Genomic DNA, 8,816 nt, shown 5'->3' with positions numbered 1-8,816 from the left:
GTCTCAGCTCCAAAGGCTCAGATGCCTCTAGTTGGTAGTATGGCTCAGTGGATAGTGATGTGGGGAGGATTGTTTTTGACCTACAAACACAAGGAGAGCGTTAGATAACCACATATGTAGCTCTCCTGTAACTTGGGCCCAAGAAACCATGAGAAAATGGGGATGGCTGGCCATGTACCTAGTGGTCTTACTCATGTCTCCCACTGGCTCTTCTCTGATGCTAAACTTTGTTACAAGAATAAATAATTGTTCTTTTATTAAAAATTCTGATAATTATGAAAAAATGCAAGCAATCAGAAGAAGTGAAAAAGTTTTAAAAAATCTAATTTTAAGTTTCTCAGAAGTAACAATTGTCAAAATTTGGTAGTCATTATTCTGGGCATCTTTATGTATATAATAGGAAACAAATGAAAATACAGCTAGAAAGAATATCTCTTTCTAGAAAAAATATAATTTTGATTTTAATAAAAATCAAGTGCATTTTTTACTTCATTTATAAAGAACAACTTGATCTTTAGATAAATATTTCTTCATTAAAAATTAGATAAAAGTTTTGGAAAAAACTTGAGATTTTTCAGAACATCTGAAAGATGAAAAAGTTAACACGTCAATACTTCCTTTCATCATCTCTCCCTCCAGTCCCTGATTTTTGTTAGTTATATTATTGTTTTTACATTTAAAACATTTACATTTACATTAAATTTTACCTTGTTGCATCATTTTTATGGATGCATGTTTTTTATATTCATGTTGTTCTTTAATCATAATTTTTGCAGCTGTTTAATCTTACTTCTATATGTGAATGGACTCAATGCCTTCCACTAGTCTTACTGTAGCTTCTCGATTCCTGAGATCATTATTTTTATTCCTAGAATTACTGACTGGGATTATAGTCCAGGAAAGTTTTAAGGAATGTCTCATGGCTGCTATAATCCCTTAGTTATTGCATCCTTGATAGTATCTGTCTATTACTTTTATGGTTGAAGGCCAGCGTGGCTTAGTATGCAATTTGGGGGTTATGCTGTTTCTCTTCCGGCTTTGAATACTGAGGTCCATCTGGGTAATTTGCTTCTCTTTATTTAGATGCCTTTATGATCTTTTTCTTTACACTTGAAAGGCAATCATTTCAGTGGAATTTTGTTTAATGTTGAACATGTTGTATTATTTTTTTCCTGAGGTGTATTATATTACTTGCTCTGTAGAATTTATAGTCTTCATGTAAGAAAACTTCCTTTTAAGGTATCATTGAATAGGTTTTTGATTACTTTCTTCAGAAGCACGAATTATACATATACTGGCTCTTATTTAGCTTTCTTATATGTTACCTTTCTATAATGCTTTTTGTTGCTTTTCTTTTCCATTGTATTTTGTGTGATTTTTTTCAAGTATATTCTCCAACTTAAAACAAAATCAATTGTGTTTATCTGTTTTTCGTCTAAAATGATTTCCATCTCTAATATCATTTAAAAATTATTTTCTAGATTATCAGTTCTTGTTGTATCTGATAATCTCTTCTTTCAATGATTGTATGACTTCCTGTAATTTATTTATATAGGGAAAAATTCCCTCAAAACTATGTAGAATTATTTTTTTGAGCTCTTTTCCATCAACTTGAGTAACCCTTCCTACAATATACATATGTATCTTTTGTTAATAGTTCTTTTGGTATTATTAACATCTTTTCATGGCTAAAATATTTTCAGGCTACCTATAGACAAATGACATGAAGAAGGACAGGAGTAAAGTGAGCTAGGACAGATTGAAGTCACAATTCTGGGAAAACTGAATCTTTCATTCTATTCACAAGAGCTATTATTTCTCTCATCCTGGGAGATGTCTTGCCTGAGTTTTCAACATTCGGGATGTTGCTGTGGCTAACAGCATGGCCACAAATTCTCTGTGCTACCATCTTGAATTTCCTGCCTCCTCTCCCTCTTGGAAATCCACTTGACTGCTACCCATATTCATCAGCTAGGAGGCAACGGCAGGATTATTCCTGGAGCTCACTCGCCTTTAGACAATACGTGTTCTTGGATAGGATCTCTACAAGGGCATTATTCACCTCTTCTATATTTAATACACAACCCTAGATCTTTAATCAAGTAACCATTGGCTATACTGTTCAAAAAGTTGGCATTTTAGGGACAATACATTCTGCTTGAGATTGAAGCTGGAGTGTATCTTTGTTCAGCATCTTTCTCCACGTAGGTTTAGACTAGGTGGTATTTGGCAGGTGTGTACCATAGTTTATGGTTTAAAGTGGTGGTTAATTCCCTTGTATCATTTGAAGATGATATATCTTCTCTCTTAGTCTCATTCATTTTAAAAAGATTACTATTTTTCATAGGGTTTGAGAGTTGAGGGTAGAGAAAAAATTCATTTTCTCCACCATCTTTAAGTGAATAATTCCTGTGACTCTCAGAGTAAAAGAGATGAGAATCCAGGGCCTTTGCATCTCCATAAATATAAGACAATTTAGTTTAAGAATTTGGGCTAAAAGCCAAGGGATTACAGGGTCAATATTTACTTTGTGGTCCACGTTTGCTAAGTGGAATTGAGCATAACAATGATAACATTGACTACAGCAGATTGAATACTGACTCTGGTCCAGGCACTTGGCCAGGTTCTTTGTTTATTTCAATTCTAATCCAAACAACAACTCCTGTGAGGTGAGGCTTGTTTACCCCATTCTACCAGAGAGGAAAAAGGAAACCAAGAATGTGAAAGATCAGGTGACTGAATGATAAACCACTGAGTTTACATTCAAGATCAAGTAAATTAACTCCATGCCCCACTCCCTTTTTTTTTTCTCTTTATGCTATATGTTAGGTCTAAAAATAAAATTTTAAGATAGTAGAAATTGCAGTGAACCTAATCATTCTTTTTTTCTTTGCACTCTTTTCATTGTGTTTAATTTTCAGTGGCTATGTTAATAACCTCTTGTGGCTGCTTTGACATCAGGCTCCTTCTCCTGGCTACACTTCCCCTGGCTTACTTATTATCAGCACCTGTTCATTAACTAGTTTCTAATGAAGATTTTTAAGAGGTGCTTGGATAAGAAGGGGCTCTTTTCTTGGTACTTTTACAGCTGTTGTTAACTGGCTCAAGAATTCAGTCTATCTCCAACTGATATGTTTTACACCAGGCTGAAGAGAATCAACTTCAAAAACCTTGTAAACATGAACTTTGACCATGGCATCCTTTAACTCATTCAGACATTAGAACAATGAGAGGGACTATACTGAAAATCTGTATACTGTCTTAATCTTCCAATTCTCTTACTTCCTCATAGTACCTCTTCCAATCTCTCTCCTCCTTTTGTTGTATCCAGCTTTGGCTGAGGAGATAATTCATCACCTGGTTAGGAGAAGAGAATGAACTGCCTCCCTGGCCTCATCCTGTGTATTAATCTCCATCCTTCAGTGGCATCACAGGTCTCTGCCCACGGTGGTCTATGCCATACTCCCAGACACGGAGATGGGTGCTGTTGCTGTACCATCCTTTAATCATTTGTATTTGCTTAAAAATAAAAGTGTTTTTATATTTTAATTTTTTTTCTTTTCTCTTTCTTAATGAGACCAAAAGTGACTGTTCTACATGATCATCAGAACCATTCCCATCAGTGACTAGTAGTCTTAGTCATGGAAACTAGTCAGACTGTATTGAGAAGATCTTCTGCTTAAATTCAACCCAATAGTTGCATCAGGCCATTCTCAAAAACTTGGTTTCCTCATTCCCCCTCCAGAAATACCCGCTTCCCATCCCGAAGTTGTTCTTTCAGCTTGGCCTCCCCTGGTACCCTGTGGGTGTCTCTGTCATATGTTGAAATGGTCTATCCATGGTTCTGTCTTCCTAAGGCATTCCTTGAATTTCCATCTTCCCCTTGCTTCCTCAGAATCCAGCCCAGAGACTGGCAAAAATTTGACTGTCTAGAGCATGTTTCCTACAGGGCATCATGAAAGGCTAATGTTTATAGAACATTTTTTGAAAAATGGCCTCATCATTAAAGGGTGAAGGAAGAGGAACCTGTTTTCCCGGAGATGCCTAAGCCTGGGCTGGGGTTTAAAGGCAGGACCTGCATTTAATTCTCAGGGTTCCACCCCAAAAGCCGTTCTGTGGGAGGCCACATTTATGACCCGTGGTTACCTGATGTCAAGATGTTGCTTTGCCACATCTGAAGCTTGACTTGACTTTCCAATGATCAAGAAGCCAAGTAACCTCTTAAGACTGTTAAAAACTTGAGCCAACACAGCATATTCAGGACAGGACTGAGCTGAGGCAATGACAACTCTATCATAAAATTCAGAGACCCTTGTGTGTTTATACCCATGTCTTAACACACACTCATAGCACACATTCTGTCTTCCCATATTTTCTCCTTCTCTACTGATTTTATAGAAACATTAAACAAAAATAGGATAATAAAATTCATACCATATAAAATCATACCATGTAACATTTATAGATGCTGCTTATGCCTTTGTTTTAAAGAATGTAAAAGGCATTATAACGAGAATTATGTAAAAGTTCAAATTTTCAGCAAAGAGGGTTTTCCAACTTCATATCCTCTAAATGCTATTTTTGGCCATGCACAGTCTTTAGAGAGAATCCATGTATTTTGTAGCTGGTGAAAATTTTACCCAGAGAAACAATAAGATCTCATAGGTGTTTTGGGAACCTTTCCCAGATAGCTGTGCACAAGATTGGTTGAAAGGTGGTAGAAGATGGAAGAGTCCTTGTAATGAGAATAGAAGCCAGACTCCTTGCTTTCAAAAATCCTCTATTCTAGTCCAAGGAACCATCATTCTGAGACTCTCATAGCCACCCTAGGCATTTTATCTTTTGGTTTTAACACTGTTCCACCCTGGGGTTAGAAGGGAGAAGGAGATTATAGTTTCAGGGGCTGCAGGGTCATCTAAAGAGCAAATGATCTGACCTCTTCACTTTACACATGGGGAAACAAAGGACCTAGGGAAGGAGATGACCAGTCCACAATCCCTGGGCCTGTATGAACATGGAAACCAGCATCTGCTCCTCACAGCTGGGCTCCTAGCCCCAACCAGGAGACCCATCCTGCCTTGGCCTGAGTGGGAGACATTTAAAGACTCTGGCACTCTGAAACTCAGAATCAACTCCTTTGACTATATGATTTTTCTCTAGTTTGGGTAACTGTATTTCTGCTTTGTTCTAGTACCTACATCCATTTTTAGCTTTTCAACAGCTGAATGTTCCTCATGTCAAGGGAGCTTTTCTTATAGAGCTGACCAGAACCCAATTCCTCTAGGACTGAGCTCTATCCAACTCTATTGGTTAGGATTATTCCATTGTCAGGAAATGAAACCCAAAACTGAACCTGGATTAAACCAAATAAAAGGAGACTTATTGCAGCCCATAACTGGGAATTCCAATGGCTTCCTGTTTCAGGTATGGCTACATCTAGGAGCTGCATGACATCACTCAGGCTTGGTCTCTCTCTACTCTCCTCCACATTGGCTTTATTTTTAGGTGATCTCTCTCCTTAAGGTGAGAAATCACCTAAAAATAAAACTCATGAGCTCAGCAACCTCATCAGAAAGAAAGCATCCTTTCCTCGATAATTCTGGGGTTTTCTCTGTTTGACCAAAGTGGAGGTTATACTCATCTCTTATATTAGGAGTGGGATAAGTCAACCTCACTTGACCATGTGGATTGACAGTAGGAGAATGAATTTTCCCAAAGGGAAAACAGGATGCTTATTAGAAAAAAAAGATAAGCTAGTTTGGGTGGGCAAAATTAGCACATGTTCAAGATGACTGTCCTGTTTCTCTGTCATTCTGGTTTGACATCCTATTCCTGATTACCTTTGGCCTGGCAGCCATCCCCGAAGTCTACTCATGGACCTCTTCAAAGAATACTGCTCTCAAACACTTTTAGAGATAAGTTGTTCACTTTTGCTACCTTCAGGTTAGAGTTCAACACCCTTCCTCTAACAGAGATGGCTTACCTAGGCCATCACTTGCTGTTGCTGTACCTTTATGACTTTTCACCCAGCATGGTGGACAGGACCCCCTCCCAGGACATCAGAGTCCTATGTCTTAGTCTGGTCACAGTTTCATTCCTTCGCTGTAGACCCCATCCTGGGCCAATAAATGGGGACACGTCTAACTGACATCAGATCCCATCCAATGCCCCACAGCAAGTTAATGGCTCACGCAGGACGTAACAGCCAGTTGTCCCATCTCTTGTGGCCTTTGCACTCTTCCAAGGTGATGACCACATTAGGAAATCAAACAAAGAAATTAACACGAAGAAACCCTGAGTGTGAATGTCAGCCAGCCTACAGTCAGAGGAGAAGAATCAAAAAGCAGAGTCTAAGTTGTTATTGGGTGTTTTTGTTATTAACGGGCACCAAAGTCCTGCCATCCTGGGAGCAAGTTCTCTGACGTGTGGGGGAAGCGTTAATTTATTAACTTGTGTGGGAGCAACGGGGCGGGGGAGATGTCCCCGGGAACTTCTGGCAGCCTTGCGGGAAGAGGATGGTGACGGTGTGCTTCACATTGAACTTGGATAAATGGGAGCGATGGGGGTGTTCAGAAGGTATCAGATGGTACTTCCAGTTTGTCTGCAAGAGCCTAATTACTGACCTGACACCCGTTGCTTCAAATAGGCCTGGGAAGCAGTGAACTGGTGTATGGAAGCATCTGGTAATGCAATTACCCTGTCAGCTCTTTATCCACTTGTAGCCCTGTCATTAGACACTTTTTTTCCCTTGATATTCTTAAAATGTAGAGTTACCAACGGGAGCAATTTAAAATGATATATAGTTATTTTTGACTCCTCTCCTGCCAAGGGAGAATTTCATAAATGATGTCACAGTAAACGAAATGTGAGAGAAACCTCAGAAATGAAATTTGTAAGGGCAGAGACTGCAGGAGGAAGAGAAAGATCATCGCCAGGGCTCCTGAGTGCTAATGAATTATCGGGGAAGCCGAGTTAATGAGTTCCGAGGAAGGGTTGTTGTCAGAGTTTCCCAGGTAATAGTGAAGAATTAGGGCTCCCGAGGCAGAGCCAGAGACATTCAAAGTGGCCCCCACGGCTCTAGAAAAGGAGACTTGAAATATTAGGGGGATAGGTCCCCTAACTGGGTAAAAACTCAGGAAAACAAGAAAGATGGTGAGGAAAGACGGGAGTCCTGGGGTCCTGGAGAGATGTGAAAGGCTGAAGACGGAGAGCCTGCTGGGAGCCTCCCTGTTCCTTATTTTTCTAAAAATGGGGAGAAGTGAAAGGAAGTCGGGAGAACAGAGTTTTTCAGACCTGCTCCCAAGATAGTTGGGATGGTTTGAAAGAGGAGAGTGGGTGGGGGGGAGTGGTTGAAGACTTTGGAGGTTGACCATGTCGGGTTTGGGGACACCAGAAGTTTTGCAACTCTTTTGAGTTGTGTACGGACAAATTTTGTTCTCTCTACATTTACCTGAAGAGGCATTTAAAATTCAGAAAGGCTTAGTTATTTGTGTGCCCAAGGGTCACTCAGCTCCCAGGTGGTGCAACTCTGATTTCATCCAAGGTTTTTGGAATTTGCTATGAAAATGCAGAGAACTCACAGCATAAGTGGGGGAGGCAGATACATATACCCAAACAACAATGTAACAGGAAGGAGTTAGAGCAAAATTATTGCCCCTAGACTTATTCCCAGCCTCATACCCCACCAGGCTAATACTTTCCCTTATCAGATGTTTGTGGGCATCAGCTTAGATGTAAGATGTCAAGCAGTCTTATAAACTCCAGAAGTCTCTGGAAAACTGATAAAATCCTCTGTGTGGACCTCTGAACAGTGTTAGACAAACAATGCTGACCAAATTACTTTGGTAAAACCTTAAGCAGATAATTCTGGTTGCCTAATTACCAAGAGCATCTGCCACCGCTCCAGGTTACCAAGGCTTTGTTCAGTACGTCTCTTGTTTCCTTCATTCTTTCCTTAGGAACCTGTTCAACCACCATCACGTGCCAGATCCTGTGCTGGGGGTGTGACATTGAAGAGGGAAGCCAGAGTGGTCCCTTGGAGCTTTCAGCCAGGGAAGAGAGGCTAACACTTGTTGATAACAGCTCACACAGAAATCAATCATGAAGTATGATTGTGTCTCGTCTCCGGGCCTGACTTCACTTAGGTCCCCTTCCTCATCTCCTAGATGAATGTCTCTCTTTTACATCTCTGTCTTGTCCATGAAAACATCCCCAATTTCACAGAGCTCAGGAGATCAGCCGAGCCCCTGGGTCCTCAGAGGAGGCTTCGCACACCTCCATAGAAGCATCCTCACATTTTACTGTGATTGTCTCACTGCCTGCTTGCCACACAGAGTGGCTTGTCCACAGGTTAGTTTGATTTAGCACTGAAAACCCAGCACCAACAGGGTGACCACACATCAAGGGAAATGTGTTGATTGTGTGGATTAATACCTAAGTGTTTGAGGGTGTGTGTTCTTCTCCAAATTTCCTGTCCATAGGTGACCCAAGTGAAAGCTGGCTTCTCATAAATAAAGGATTCATTTCATGGGACCCCAAAATCTCAGAACTGATCACATTTCTTTTTTTTTTTATGGCTTCTAGGAAGGTCAGAGCCCACTTTTAGCAAAACATAGAATCATATGGCTTGCCTTTCCAGTTACTCACCTAAGCAATTGCTTTTTTTCCTTCTTACTATAGGATCACTCTGATTCCTTCCTCTGTAGCCATGTCAACTTTTTTTTTAAAGAGGAGTTATAAACTTCTTTTTAAGTGATCAGGTTATTAGAGTCGTCTGGGCGGCCACACTCTTTCAATGACTTGGTCATTGACTGTAG

Source organism: Balaenoptera musculus, chromosome 2 (genome assembly GCF_009873245.2).
Source record: "Balaenoptera musculus isolate JJ_BM4_2016_0621 chromosome 2, mBalMus1.pri.v3, whole genome shotgun sequence".
NCBI classification, from domain to species: domain Eukaryota; kingdom Metazoa; phylum Chordata; class Mammalia; order Artiodactyla; family Balaenopteridae; genus Balaenoptera; species Balaenoptera musculus.
This window is presented reverse-complemented; position numbering follows the sequence as displayed.